The sequence below is a fragment of the Zalophus californianus genome, chromosome 5 (assembly GCF_009762305.2).
Source record: "Zalophus californianus isolate mZalCal1 chromosome 5, mZalCal1.pri.v2, whole genome shotgun sequence".
Lineage (NCBI taxonomy): Eukaryota > Metazoa > Chordata > Mammalia > Carnivora > Otariidae > Zalophus > Zalophus californianus.
Window position 1 is genome coordinate 80,083,932 of NC_045599.1, and position 15,893 is coordinate 80,099,824.

Sequence of the window (15,893 nt, forward strand, 5' to 3'; positions counted from 1 at the left end):
TAAAGGTATCTGCCCTGGGCGCTCTGGGATCAAAGGAGGGGCTGACAGGCTCAGCTGACGGATGTGGTTATAGGGTGGGGAGGCAGAGGAAAGGAGGTTTTATTGTTATGACTATATTGTCCTCTCACATAATCTGTAAAGATGAAGTCATATAAATCTCCTTGACCTTGGCCTTTGTCTCTAAAACCCCTCCTAAAGTATTTCCTCCTGGATCTATAGTGTGCACTCTTTTCTCTTAGGTATGTTTTTACCTTTTTACTAAACACATCGCTCTCCGTAGCTTCATGGATTTCCTGTGTCTCTTCCCATTTCTAGACATGTACTTTAAGTAGCAGTTTCCTCCAAAACTGAGTTTCCCCTCCTTGGCTCTTTATTTCTCCATTTCAATGACTGTATATGCTTTTTGTCTTTAACAAACAAGCTCTTTTCCTTAATTCAGAACTGAAAATATAACCCTTACCTCACTCAGACCGTGAATGCATTGTTTGTTTCTATCAATTTGAATGTAAGTTGTGGGGTATTTTTTTGTGATACTGGACTGCAAAGAAAAAATGTCCAACTGAGAACAAAACATTTTCTTTCTAGAAATCCATTAGCTTTAATGGATATGAGTCTGTAGTTTTTACCCTTGGGAATTTTGCTGAGTGAGCACTACATAAGCAGACTAGGTTAGAGTAACTAATGGTAAGTACTATGGAAAGTTATCACAGGATAGCTTAGCACCTTTACATTTGTGTCTTTGAATTTATACTTTGATGTGGAGATGTATCACATGCAAATCTTTATGTAGTTAGTCTCTCAAACAAGTCATCACTGAGAAATGAGAAACAACGTCAAACCTTTTTTTATATCCAAGTATTATTTCCCTCATATTGAAAGGTTGAAATACAGAGACAAAAGTTGTTGTGTTATCTTGGCAGGAAGGAACGATATGAAAAATTGTGTCATCCATTTTATGAAAGAAGACATTATGAACTGAACTGTGTTCCCCTAAAATGAATATGTTGAAGCCTTGACCCCCAAAGTGACCGGATTCGGAGAAAGGGCTTTTAGGAGGTAATTAAGGTGAAATGAGGTCACGAGGGTGGTATCCTCATTTGATAGGATTGGTGGTTGTGTAAGAAGAGGAAGAGGAAGAGAAAGAGATTCTCTCTGTGCTTCTGCATGGAGGAAAGGCCATCTGAGCATGCAGTGAGAAGGCTACCCTCTGCAAGCTGGGAATCGAGACCTCAGTAGAACCTGACCATGCTGACACCCTGATCTCATACTTCGAGGTTCCAGAACCGTGCAAAAATACATTTGTATTGTGTCAGCTACCCAGTCTATGGCCTATTATTATGGCAACCCAAGCAGACCAGTACAGCAGATACACTTGGCAGCATGGGAATTTGGATCTGGGTTCTCATTCTGATTCTACCACCCTTAGATCCTGTGGTTTTAGAAGTGTCATGGGACCTCACTTTTCTCTCTGCAGCATGAGGGAGTGAGACTGACTGACTTCAAAGATATTTTTTAATTTTTGAAATCTTTGATTCTAATTACATACAATGCACTGCTTTGTTGAAGGTGGTATAATATTGAGCTGGAAGCAAACTTCAAGGCCTTTTTTACCTAACTCCCTCATTCAGTGAAAAATGAAATTAAGGCCCCAACGTATTAAGTGATGCACCTATCCCAATGTCACGCTCATATTCCTGACAGTGCCTAGACATGTAGACATTCTTTGTTCCTCTTTCTGTTACACTGCTGACTGGGGTGTCAGCTGTTAAGTAGGGTTAGTGTTTTCTATCATGGACCTCTTTTATTGGGAAAATGTTAGTAAATTAGAAAATACAGTGTTTTTCAGAATAAAGCATTTTTTATTGTACTGTGGCGATTTATGATGAAAATACTCTATGAACGTTTGCTTTTAAAGTTACCTAATATTGCATTTAAGTATTTTTTCTAAAAATTAATAGGTAATGTCGGTAGGCATATATAGCAGTATTTTAATAAATTATTTAGTAAATATGTTAATAAAATAAAAATTAGTTTTTTTAAAAAAATGTGCACATGGTAAATAAATAATATAGATGAGTTTATGATGAAAAATAAGTTTCTCACCCAATTCTCCATTCCTAATTATTCTCCCCAAAGGCAAAATCTTTTAGCTTTTATCTTTTAAATCTCTTTTGAAGACTACCTTGATAACTTGAGCTTTTCCTGTGCTTTTCCTGTGTTCTTCCATAAATCAATAAACTGCATCCATAGACTTCCTATTAAGAAAGTTGAGGTAATGACTCCCATTGCCCATCTCCATCTCCCATACTAAAGTTTGTTATTAATATTATTTTTGCTTTTTCTAAACCTTTGTAATTTTTAAATAATATCAGAAAACTCAGTTTGGGGGCAAGATTGTTTGATTCCTTGCTTTCTAAAATGAGTACATCAAAGTAGTAGAACTCCTACTCTTTTCTCACTTTCTATTTCCTATTTCAACACCCTTCTCCAATGAGCTACACTTCTGTTTTTACATTGTCAAGGTTAACATTTACATCCCATTCTGCAACCACAAATGTGTTCCAGCTTGTACAGAACAGACCTTGATGCTCAATGTTAAAAACTGATAAAACAGTGTGTAATATTTTATTTTTAAAGAATGTTTTGGAACCCCAGATATTCTGTACAAATGGACTTTCTGCAAAAATAGAAATTGAAAATTTGCCCCTTAGGCAATTCTGGATTAAAAAAATTACATTTATTTGAATTATGATGGGAAGTAAATATGCCATTATTCTCTGCTTTGCTTTTAAAAAATGACTTAGCATACATAAAGTGTGAGAAAGGGTGTTATGAATATCATTTAAATAATTTTTTTAACTGTTAATATTTATAAAATCAGAATTTCTGGTTTGGTTCAAAAGGTATGATTAGACACTGCATTAAATTGTATTGTTTCAGCAGCCTTGATAGTGACTCTTTGACAACTGCTTTATTCATTAAATTCAGTAAAATTCTACCTTTCATACGCCTCTGCCATGTGAAGCTTAAAATTATTCCAAGTAACTAAATCAGAACCTCACTATAAATCATCCTCAGAGTCACACCAAAAAAACTGTTATTGTTGAAGTGTAATTACGATAGTTGGTTTTGGATGAAGGGAAGGTCTTAACCTTAATGATCTCCCTGTACTAAATTCTTTTATGTCCAGTGAAGCTTGTAGGAGGTTTCAGTGGGCTTTGGGTCAAGTGTGTCTGTATTCTTAATTATATCAACAACTCTAATACATTGCCTTTTTTTGTGGTCATATTTCCAGTATGGTTCCTAGGGAGTTATTTGTATAGCAGGGACTACAAGTCTCTATGCCTTTTTGATGAAAATATGTTCTTGAGCTTCCTTGCCTATTTAGCATTTCATATCTTGCAGACATAAATCCTGGAGCTAAGCTTAGCTCACATAGCTCTGTATATTTTTACTTCCCCAAGGATAGTTATATCATTTCTGAGGTAAGAGGATCAATATGGAATAGGGTTCTCTAAGTAAGGGCTAAACCAGCACCAAATATAGCAGTGATGAAGCATTTAGTGGCTTCCTGTTTGTGATGTTCATCAAAGCTATAAAGCTGACTAATACCAGGATTTGAGCTCTGCAGAGGACTATATGGTCACAAAATATCTGAGACAGTCTTCAAACTTGTCATAGTGCCTGAAGGTTTCTATTTTTACAATAGATTGAAGTGGAATTTCCTTTTAAAGCCCTTAACTCCTGATTAAATCACATTTTTCATTATGACAGAATTTATTATGAACTAATGTCACTATATTTTGGTAGATTCTTCCAGATTATGAACTCCTGGAGAGCATTCATTATGCTTTATTTTTATTTTATTTATTTATTTTTTATTTATTTGACACAGAGAGCACAAGCAGAGGGAGAGAGGGGGAGAAGCAGACTCTCTGCTGAGCAAGGAGCCCGATGTGGGACTCGATCCCAGGACCCTGGGATCATGATCCGGGCTGAAGGCAGCCGCTTAACCAACTGAGCCACCCAGGCATCCCTATGCTTTATTTTTAAAATATATTTTACAGTGTACTACAGGATGCTTCTCATACATGAGAGTGTTGGTGAGTGCTGCTTTTCTGCCTGGCACAGTGCTAATCAAATTAGATGCATTATTTTCTTTAATTCTTACAACAAGCGCATGAGGGAGGCACTTATTAGCCCCATTTCATGGATGAGAACTTAAGGAAATGAGAGATTAAGTCACTTGACTAGAGGCAAATAGCTAGGTAGATGATAGAGCCAGAATTGATCTATGTGTCTGAACTCTTCCAGAATGTTGTAAAGTTGGAATATGCGGTATGCAGCCTTTTCAAATTGACTTCTTTCACTTAATAATATGCATTTCAGTTTCCTCCATGTCTTTTCATGGCTTGGTAGTTCTTTTAGCCCAGAATAATATTCCATTGTCTGGATGTACCACAGTTTATTTATCCATTCACCTGCTGACAGACATCTTGGTGGCTTCCAAGTGTTGGCAATTGTGAATAAAGGTGCTATGAATGTTTATGTGCAGGGTTTTTGTTGCTATAAGTTTTCAAATTCTTTCATTAACTACCAAGGAGCACAATTGCTGGATTGTATAGTAAGAGTATGTTTACTTCTGTAAGAAACCACCAATCCATCTTTCACAGTGACTCTACCATTTTGCATTCCCATAAGGAATAGATGAGCATTCCTGTTGCTCCACATCCTTGTCAGCATTTGGTGTTATCAATATTCTGGATTTGGACCATTCTAGTATGCATGTAGTCATATCTCAATATTTTATTTATTTACTTATTTATTTTTAAAGATTTTATTTATTTATTAGAGAGAGAGAGAGCACAAGCAGGGAGAGCAACAGACAGAGGGAGAAGCAGGCTCCCCATTGAGCAGGGAGCCAGGCCCAGGGCTTGATCTCAGGACCCTGGGACCATGACCTGAGCTGAAAGCAGACACTTAACTGACTGAGCCACCCAGGTGCCCCATCAACATTTTAATCTGAAATTCTCTGACATGATGTCGAGCACTTTTTCTTTTTTTCTTTTTTTTTTTTAAGATTTTATTTATTTATTTGACAGAGAGAGACACAGCGAGAGAGGGAACACAAGCAGGGGGAGTGGGAGAGGGAGAACAGGCTTCCCGTGGAGCAGGGAGCCCTACATGGGGCTCGATCCCAGGACCCCAGGATCATGACCTGAGCCAAAGGCAGACGCTTAATGGCTGAGCCACCCAAGCGCCCTGATGTTGACCACTTTTTCATATGCTTGTTTGCCATCTGTATATCTCCTTTGGTGAGGTGTCTGTTCAGGTCTTTGGCCAGTTCTTTTAATCTGGTTGTTTGCTTTCATATTATTGAGTTTTAAAGGTCTTTTTTTTTTTTTTTTTTGTATATTTCAGACAACAGTCATTTATCAGATTTATCATTTTGCAAATATTTTCTCCCTGTCTCTGGCTTGTCTTTTCATTCTCTTGACATTTCCTTTTACAGAGCAAAAGTTTTTACTTTTAATGAAGCCCAGTTTTCCAATTATTTTTTGTATGATTTGTTTCTTTGGTGTGGTATCTAAAATGTCATTGCCTTACCCAAGGTCATCTAAGTTTTTCTCTGTGTTATCTTCTAGGAGTTTATTAGCTTTGTGTTTTACATTTAAATCTGTGATTCATTTTGAATTAACTTTTGTAAAGAGTGTAAGGTCTGTGTCTAGATTCATTTTTTGTTTTTTTTTTTGCATGTGGATACTTGGTTATTCCAGCACTGTCTGTTGAAAAGACTATCTTTGCTCCTTTGTCAAAGATCAGTTTATTGTATTTATGTGGGTTTATTTGTAGGTTCTCTATTTTTTTTTTATTGATCGATTTGTCTGTTGTTTTACCAGTACTACACTGTTTTGATTACTGTGGCTTTACAGTAAGTCTTAAGGTTGGATAGTTTCAGTCTTACAATTTTGTTCTTCAATATTGAGTTGACTATCCTGAGTCTTTTGGCTCTCCAGGTACTCTTTAGAAACAATTTGTTGATATCCACGAAGTAATTTGCTGGAATTTTAATTGGAATTATGTTGAATCTATAGGCCAAGTTGGGATGACTGACCTTCTTGACCATATCAAGTCTTCCTATCTATGCAAATGAAGTTTCTTTCCACTTATTTAGTTCTTCTTTGATATCTTTCATCAGAGTTTTATAATTTTTCTCAAATGGATCTTGCACATATTCTATTGGATTGATACGTAAATATTTCCTCTTCTGGCGTGTTAATATAGATGATGTGTTTTTAATGTCAGATTCCACTTGTGAATTGTTCATGTATAGGAAAGTGATTGACTTTTATTGTAATTTTCAGCCTTGCTATACTCACTTATTAGCGTGAGAAGTTTTTTGTTGTTACTGATTTCTTCAGATTTTCTACATAGATGATTGTCATTTGTGAACAGACAGTTTTATTTCTTCCTTCCCATTTGGTTTACCTTTTTTTCCTTTTATTGTCTTATTGCATTAGTTAGAACTTCTGGTATGATACTGAAAAGCAGTAGTGGGAAGGGAGTTTCTTGCCTTGTTCCTAATCTTAGCTGGAAAGCTTCAAGTTCCTCATTATTAGGTATGATGCTGGCTGTAGTCTTTTTGTAGATGTTCTTTATTAAGCTGAGGAAATTTCACTCTATTCTTAGTTTCCTGATTTTTTTTTTTAATCATGAATTGGTTTTGGGATTTTGTTAAATCCCTCTTTGCACCTATTAATATGCTCATATGATTTTTCTTCTTTAGCTTGTGGACGTGCTGGATTACATTAATTGATTTTTGAATGTTGAAACTGCCTCGTATTACTTGGGATAAATTCCACTTGGTTGTGGTGTATAATTCTTTTTATACATTATTGGATTCAATTTGCTAATATTTTGTTGATTTTTGCATCCGTGTTCATGAGAGATATTGGTCTGTACTTTTCTTGTAATATCTTTGTCTGATTTTGGTGTTAGGAAAATGCTTATAAAATGAGTTAGGAAGTATTCCTTCTTCTTCTATCTTCCAGAAGAGATTATAGAGAATTATTATAATTTCTTTCTTAAGTATCTGGTAAACTTCACCAGTGAAACCACCTGGGCCTGATCCTTTCTGTGTGGAAGCTTATTAAATTTTTTAAAATTTTTAAGTGGATAAGGGACTATTCAGGTTGTTGATTTCTTCTTGTTTGACTTTTGGTAGATTGTGTCTTTCAAGGAATTGGCCCATTTCATCTCGGTTATCAAAGTTGTGGGCATAGAGTTATTCACAATATTCCTTCATTATCCTTTTAATGTCCATGGGATAGTGATGTTCCCTATTTCATTTCTTATATTAGTAATTTGTGTGTTTTCTCCCCCTCCTTTTTTTTTCTCAGTTAGCCTGACTAGAGGCTTATTAATTATATTGATCTTTTCAAAGAATCAGCTTTGGGTTAATTTTCTTTATTGATTTCCTATTTTCAGTGTAATGGATTTCTGCTTTAATTTTTGTTATTTCTTCTGCCACTTTGGATTTGATTTGCTCTTTTTTTTTCTGGTTTTTCAAGTTGAAACTTAGATGATTGGTTTTAGATATTTCTTGCTTTCTAATATATGCATTAAATGTTTTAAACTTCCCTCTGACTGCTTTTCATTACATCCCACAAATTTTGGTAAGATACTTTCATTTTCATTTAGCTCAAAACATTTTTCAATTTCTCTTGCGATTTCTCCTTTGATCCATGTATTATTTAGATGTGTGTAGTTTAATCTCCAAGTATTTTGGGATTTTACAGCTATCTTTCTGTTATTGATTTCTAGATAATTCCATTGTAGTCTGAGAGCAGGCATTGCATGATATGTTCTATTCTTTTAAATTTAAGAAGGTGTATTTTATGGCTCAGAATGTGGTCTATCTTGGTGAATGTTTTTTGTGAGCTTGAGAAGCATATGTATTCTGCTGTTTTTGGATGAAGTAGTCTATAGATGTCAATTATCTCCAGTTGATTGATGGTATTGTTGAGTTTAACTATTTTCTTACTATTTTCTAGCTGCTAGATCTGTCAATTTCTGATAGGGTGTTAAGGCTTCCAACTATAATAGTGGATTCATCTTTTTCTCCTTGTGGTTTTATCAGTATTTGCCTCATGTATTTTGATTCTCTTTTGTTAGGCACATGCATGTTAAGGATTGTTATGTTTTCTTGGAGTATTGACCCCTTATAATTATGTAATGCTCCTCTTTATTCCTGATAACTTTCCTTTCTCTGCAGTTTCTGTCTTGAAATTATGATTGCTACTCCTGCTTTCTTTTGATTAGTGTTATGATGGCATATCTTTCTCCATCCCTTTACTTTTAATTTATATGTGTCTTTATATTTATATTGGGTTTCTTTTATAAAACATATAGTTGGGTCTTGTTTTTTGGTCCACCCTGATAATCTCTGTCTTTTAGGTAGTATATTTAGACCATTGACATTTAAAGTGATTATTGATGTAGATGGATTAGAATCTACCATATTTGTTATTGTTCTCTATTTTTTACTTTTGTTCTTTGTTATTATTTTTGCCCTTCACACTTTTTCTGCCTTTTTTGGTTTTAATTGAATAGGTTATATGATTCATTTTTCTCTCCTTTCTTAGCATATCAATTAAACTTCTTCTTAATTTTTTTAGTGATTGTCCCAGAATTTATAATATACATTTACAACTAATCCAAGTCCACCTTCAAATAACACTATACTACTTCATGGGTAGCATGACTACCTTATAATGACAAAAATCTTCCATATATGTATATATATATATATATATATCCTTCCATCATATATATATAATACATATATTATATATATAATATATAATATATATAATGGAATACATTGTTACTATCATTATTTTGAACAAATTGTTGTTAGATCAGTTAAGAATAAGAACAGTAAAAGTTTTTATTTTATCTTCACTTATTTCTTCCCCAGTACTCTTCCTTTGTTTATGTAGATTCCAGTTTCTGACCTATATTGTTTTTCTTCTTTCTAAATAACTTCTTTTAACATTCCTTTTAACAGATTTACTGAAAACAGATTCTCTCAAATTCTCTCAATTTTTGCATGTCTGAAAGTTTTTGTTTCTCTTACTTTTGAAGGTTAATTTGACAGGGTACAGAATTCCAGTAGGTTGATGACTTTTTTCTTCTCAGCACTTTAAATATTTCACTCCACTTGCTTCTTGCTTATATGGTTTCTGAGAAGAAGATGGATATAATTTTTATTTTTGCTCCTTATTAGTTAAGTTCTTTTTCTTTTGGCTTCTTTCAAGATTTTAAAATAGATTTGATTTTCTGAAATTTGAATATGATATGCCTAGATGATTTTTGTTTGTTTTTGGTTTTATTTGGTACGTGTTCTGCTTAGTGTTTTCTAAACTTCTTGGGTCTATAGTTTGGTGTCTGGCATTAATTTGGGGAAAGTTCTTAGTCACTATTGTTTCAAATATTGCTTCTGTTCCTTTCTCTCTTCCTTCTCCTTCTGGTATTCCCATTATGTATATTGCATCTTATGTTGTTGCCTCACAGCTTTTAAATATTCTGTTCTGGTTTTTTTCCAGTCTTTTTTTTTTCTTCTTTGCCTTTCTGTATTGGAAGTTCTGTTGTCATATTGCTAAGCTTAGATATTCTTTTCTCAGCTGTGTTTAGACTACTAATGAGCCCATAATAAGCATTTTTTTCATTTGTTACAGTGTTTTCAATCCTTAGCATTTCTTTTTGATTCTTTCTTAGAATATCCATCTCTCTGCTTAAATTATCCATCTGTTCTTGCATGTTGTCTACTTTTTCCATTAAGTCCCTTTGCATATTAGTCATAGTTTTAAAAAAAATCCCTTGTCTGAAAATTCCTGCCTTATCTGACTGTGGTTCTGATGTTTGTTCAGTCTCTTCAAACTTTTTTATCTTTTAATATGCCTTGTAATTTTTTTGTTGAAAGGTGGACATGATGTAGTGGGTAAAAGATACTGTAGTAAATAGTACTTTAGCAATGTAGTGGTCAGATTTGTGGGGAGGGGATGTGTATTATAGTCCTATGATTGGGTATCAGTCTTTTGGTGAGTCTCTGTCCCTGAGCTTTGAAATTTACCAGTGCCTTTCAGTCCCCCATTGCTTAGGTATGACAGGATGGCTAGAGAATGCTGGAGTTGGGTATTTCTCTTACTCCACGTAGGTTAGTTTCTGATAAAAATCCCAACAGGCTAGGCTGTGGTGAAATAATTTCTCCTGAAGGCAAGTCTTTTAAATAAGAACAGAATTCTCTTATTTTAAGATGGTTCCTTTTCTTCTCCCCATGATGGAATTCTCTAATACTTTCTTTGAGAATCTAGTAAAGTTCCTAGAGGTAAAACCCACAATGGTGGGTGGGCACTCCTCTTTGACTGGTTCATCCTGGAGTTTTTAAACTCTCAGTTGTCTACACTGAGTCACCACCAATTTGCAAGTAAATTTCAGGTTTTCCTACCCTTGCACTGGTTCTCTCAGAGGTTTCTGCTTTGGTAAGTTGTGATTCACTGTATCCACCTGGTTGTGTCTCCAATTTGGGGGGCAACAGTTTGTTCTGTGACCTCAAAGTGCTGATGGATATAGGAAGAATTGTTGATTTTTCAATTTGCTCAGCTTTTTTTTCCTATTAGGATGAAGCAGTGACTTCTAAGCTTCTTACATCCTGGACCAGAAACCAGGAAGTCTGCCTGAACTCTAGATAATCTTTATGCCCCATATTGACACAGTAACTATTGGTTGACTTGAATTCTGGGTTGTGGTATCTTAGCCTGGGTTATCTAGGGAGCAGAGCCTGAGTTAAGGTCTTATGTGTTATTATTTTATTAGAGAGTTCAATCCCAGGGAGCAAGGGGCAGGGAGGGGAGTGAAAGAAAGAAAAAAAGAACAGCCCATACGAAAATGTGTTATGAAACTGACCACTGCCTGGTATCAAGCCTGATTGACTATTCAACTTCAAGAGGTCTTGAAAAGGCCATATAAATGATTACATTTCAGAAGAATCTCTGGGGTGGGGTGATAGTAAGAATTTATCTGCTGACTCAGTCTCCCATTCATTACAGTTTTACTCCATGGTTTAACTCTTTTACCCTGCACTTTTAGCTTGTCCACGTGTTGGCAAAGAAATCAGTTCCATGGTGTCTTAATTTGGGCTCCCTTAAAAGAAGAGCTTGAATAAAGGCTTGGGGTTCAGGTAACTTATTTGGAAGGTGATCCCAGGAAACAAGGGAGGGAAGGAGAAAAGACAATATAAAGATGTTTTATTGAGGTCCCTGTTGTAAGCAGTGGGAGCTCTATTCCACCAGGAATTCTGAGAGGCAGTCTGTACATTTCTCAGAATTGTCTAACCATAAGATGGGAGGCTGGGACATTTACCTACTGTCTCCAATCCACCATTTAACGAGAGTTGCCCTGGGGGCTAATACCTCTCTTCCCATTCTGGATAGTGCTTACATGTAGACTGAGAGCACTTCTGGGATTTTGGAGAAGCCTTCTAGTTTGAAAAGCAGAAATTTGAGAAGTCAGCATGAGCCTGAGCTTGTATAAAACTGCCTATCACAGAGGTGGGCCAAAGAAGTGTGCCATGGATTATCAGATGCCTCAGAGAACAGGGAAGCCTTGGGGCAGATGGTCAGGGTAGTAATTTTTTTTGTGGGCTAGTGTGAAATTGGGCCTCCATAATGGTGCTGACATGCTGATTTTGAGTGGCTCACATTGTTTATGTGGTCACAGGTCCTGTTAAAAACATTTGCCCAGGACTCTGTACACCCTAGGGGGAGCCCTGCCTCTGTGAAGCAAGTTGGTTAATTGCAGTAGCTGGAGCTGGAACAGAACCACATCAAAAACTAATGATGTATGGTGACTAACATAACATAATAAAATTAAATAAATAAATAAATAAAATCCCCCCCCTCCAAAAAAAAGAAAAGTAAAAGCGAGAGGACTTACAGTGTCATACAGGAGGTAGCTGATAATCCTTGGTTAGGTGCTTCTTCAGAAAAGTTTTTTCCAGAGGAGTTTAGAGTCTATGTTTCTCTATACATAGAGAATAACATTTGTAAAAATTTTACAAGTGAGTCATCATGTGGGGTAGATTGCAAAATGTGGTTGCAAATTCTTTTCATCCTGGAATGTATATTCCCTCCATTCAGAGTTGGACTCTACTTCTCTACTCTTTTGAGTCTGGATTGGCAGATAACTTTTTCCTTTTAGTCTATAGGTTTCTAGATCAGGAAGAGTTACACCACTGGAGCTAGCCTTGTGACTCCCATTGACCAAAAGAATTAAGTGGAAGTGAAATTTGGCAAATTCTGGGACCTAACAACCAAGAGGTCTTACAGCTTCTGCCTTTACCCTCTCCACTAAGACCAACAGAGGAGGGAGCCAGTCTAGCCTACTGGAAGATGAGAGGCCATGGGGAGGAGAATCAAGGCATCCTAGCTGATGGCCAGCACCCACTCCTAGATATGTGAGTAAGGCCATTGTGCATTCTCCTTGCCTGGCCACTCTTGTACTCAATGAAATCACATGTGTGAGTCTAGGCAAAACCAGATCAGACTGCCCAGCCAAGCCACAGAATCATGAGAAAAAAATAAATCATTGTTGTTTTAAGACATTAAGTTTTGCATAGTTTGTGATGTGGTAACAGGTAATTAATCTAACATGGCCAAAATCCTAGGTCTTTGGAAGCATTTTTTATGCCTCAACTAAATAGATGACTAAATTAAATTATGTGTCAATAAGTTTGCAAATACTAATCAGATTTCCTGGTGGGTTTTGGAGAATTCCTTTTCTCTATTTAACCAATTAAGAAATCACAAATGTGCAGTCACAGTTCTGTGCCAGAAAGTAAGCTTATGAAAATTATACCTCAGTTAAATAAAAGGGTAAATAGTACCTTAAATAGTCTGTGTAACTACAAAGGATAATTTATATGTATGAATTCTTGGCTTCTGGGAAAAGAATATCATCAGTGTAGTGACTCAGAATTTGCTTGTGTAGATGGTGCAATTTTGTACTCTGGTCTAATTCTAAATGATTCTGTGGATCATAGCAGTTGCTAGCATTCACTAAAAGGACCTAAAGGAATTGGGCTCTGTTGGCTGAATAGGGACGGAGTTGTGCTGGTAGTCTTCCGAAGAGGTTCAGGAACTGGCAGTGATAGGAAAAGGGGGAGAAACCCAAGAAAATAGATTCCTTATCTTCATGGCTTTGCTTGGCACTGTGATGTCTAAAAGCCAGAGATAACACATTTTCTAGTGATAGAGGAAATCTCACATCCTGCCTTTATAATTTGTAGCAGCAGAAATTTGAGTTTGGTAAAAAATGGAAAAAGAGAGCTAATGGATTTTCACGAGATCACTCACAGATTAAAAGAAATCCTTCCCGCATGGTATTAGATACAGTAGCCCTGGTTCTTTGACCAAGTGATACACTTGTATTTAGATTACGCAGTTGGTAATTAATGGGCCTAATTTATCTACCTTCTAGTGTATTTTGTTTAGCTGGCACTATGTATGAACATAGTGTGTTGCAACTTCATTTAAAAAATCCAAGACCTTTTGCATGAAAATCCCTGTTTACAACATGTCTTGAATTTTAGATGATCTAGCCATATCTCTAGAGTGAGTGATGGCACCACCTTAGATCATATATTCCGCGACCAGCAAAGTATACTGTTTACCTTATTAGTCTTGTTGCTGTAGTATGTGCCAGCCTTTTTAGACTCATTTTGAAGGGGCAAGTGCCCTGGTAATCTAGACTTAATTGACTAAACAACAATAAATGCCTCGATTTTCTGCAGGTGGAAAATGATTAGAAAAAGTGATCTACACATGAAATGTCCATTTTAAATCATTTCCACTACTAAAAGGGCCCCAATTCAGGCAGAGGATTCCATAGGTTTAAATAAAATGCCTTTAGGGACTGCTTCACAGCTGATAAAGAGGTGCTCCCAGGCTGACAAGAGGAAGAGAAGAGAGTCATTTGTTACTGGGAGTGAAAGAGGGCCCGTGTTTTACTTTAGTGTTCCCTGGGACAAAAAGCTGTCTGCTGAGTCTGTGCAGAGAGAACCATAGACAGCTCCTCCATAGAAGCAGCAGACCTACAGACCAGCTGAAAAGGACATCATATACCTCATAGGCAAGCTGTGTGAACAATATGTCAGAACAGGATATTCTAGTCTCCACCTTCTTCCCAGTGCCTTGGCTTGGGAAAAGATCTTAGAACTTTGATAGAACCCTATTAAAAGGAGAAGAGAACCCCAAGAATGGTAATACTAAGTTTTCCACAGTCTCAGTGAAATGGTGCTTGGGGTCAGTAATTATTATAGAAAATAGAGCTTTTTTTTTTTAACACATCTAGAATTGAGGCCTGATATTCATGGCCATTATATTGTCAGAAAACATATTTACTTTAGGGAGGTAGAAAAAAAAATTCCACTGAGTACAGTTAGCTTGTGTTTTCATGATATTGTGGTTTGTTGTTGTTTTTGCCCTCTAACACTGTTAAGTTTATAAAATACATCCTGTGATTCTGCACTTGATTATTGCACTGAATATTAGAGCCGTGATCGTAGGAGTTAATTGCCCTCACATGTGTTCAGTCATTTGCTGCCAGCTCAGTGTCTTTGTTTTAAGAGCATCCTTATGTTTCTCCTTCCCACCAGCCAGAAATGTTTCCAGGGCTATGCACAGGTAATGGCTCTTTAAATTACCACCGCTCGGTCATCTTCCGGACAGGTTTTCTTCAAGAGTCAGCAAACAAGCAGGACTTTCAAGGACTGCTCTCCAAATGAGTGGATCTACTTTGTATGGACAGAGTTTGTACTTGGAAGTGCTTTCTGTGGTTCCAGGGTTTTACTTCAAGGCATTGAGATACACTGTTGTTCAGTCTTAAACCTTAGTTGAGAGTTCCAATGGAAATTTTATCAATATGACAACTGTATCCGTTTATTTATTTGGAAAATATATGGTGACTGGCACTATGTGTTTAGGATAACAAATAAGATCCAGTAGCTGCTCCCTGGGGTAAGAGCCTTTTGGGTAGGAGATGAATATATGCATGATATATATAAAAGGATGTGAAAGTACTGTGGTAGAGGTAGGCATGGGAAAACAAAGGACAAAAATTGGAATCTGGGAAGTCAATCTAGGAAGGGAATCAGGAAGCATTCTGGGTGAAGTGATATCCAAGGTGTGTTTTGAAGTAAGGGGTAGGAATTATTAAAAAGAAGAAACAGGGATGCTCCTTGAATGCCATGTTAGGAAATATGGACTGCTCAGAACTGGGTGTGGTTTTATGTGTCACTATTAAAGGATCCTAAGCAAGAAAGGAGCTTGATCTGATTTCCCTTTGGAATGAGCACTTTGGTGACAGTGTGGAGGATGAATTAAGAGCAGAGCAAAGCCAGGGGAAGGGATATCTATTAGCAGGCAGTTAAAATAGATAATAAATTATAAAAGCCATAACTCAGGCACTGGAAGTAGGAATAGATAGATGGATAGATGCATAGATGCATAGATAGATAGATAGATAGATAGATAGATAGATAGATAGATAGATAGATAGATATAGATTCAAAAGATCCTAAGAAGGAAGAGGATTTATGCTTTGAAGACTGATTGTTTGTGTGGGGTAAAAAAAGGAAGGAATCAACGATGATTTCAGTTTTCTGCTTGGGTCATTGGTATGACTGGTCATTCATAATATTAATGAACAAGATGGAGGAGCAAACCTAAGGTAACTGATGATGAATAAATCTTTGGATTTATTGACTTTGAGGAGCCAGTGGAACACTCAAATAGAGATTCCAGTTAGCATTTGGATATATGGGTCTGGACAAC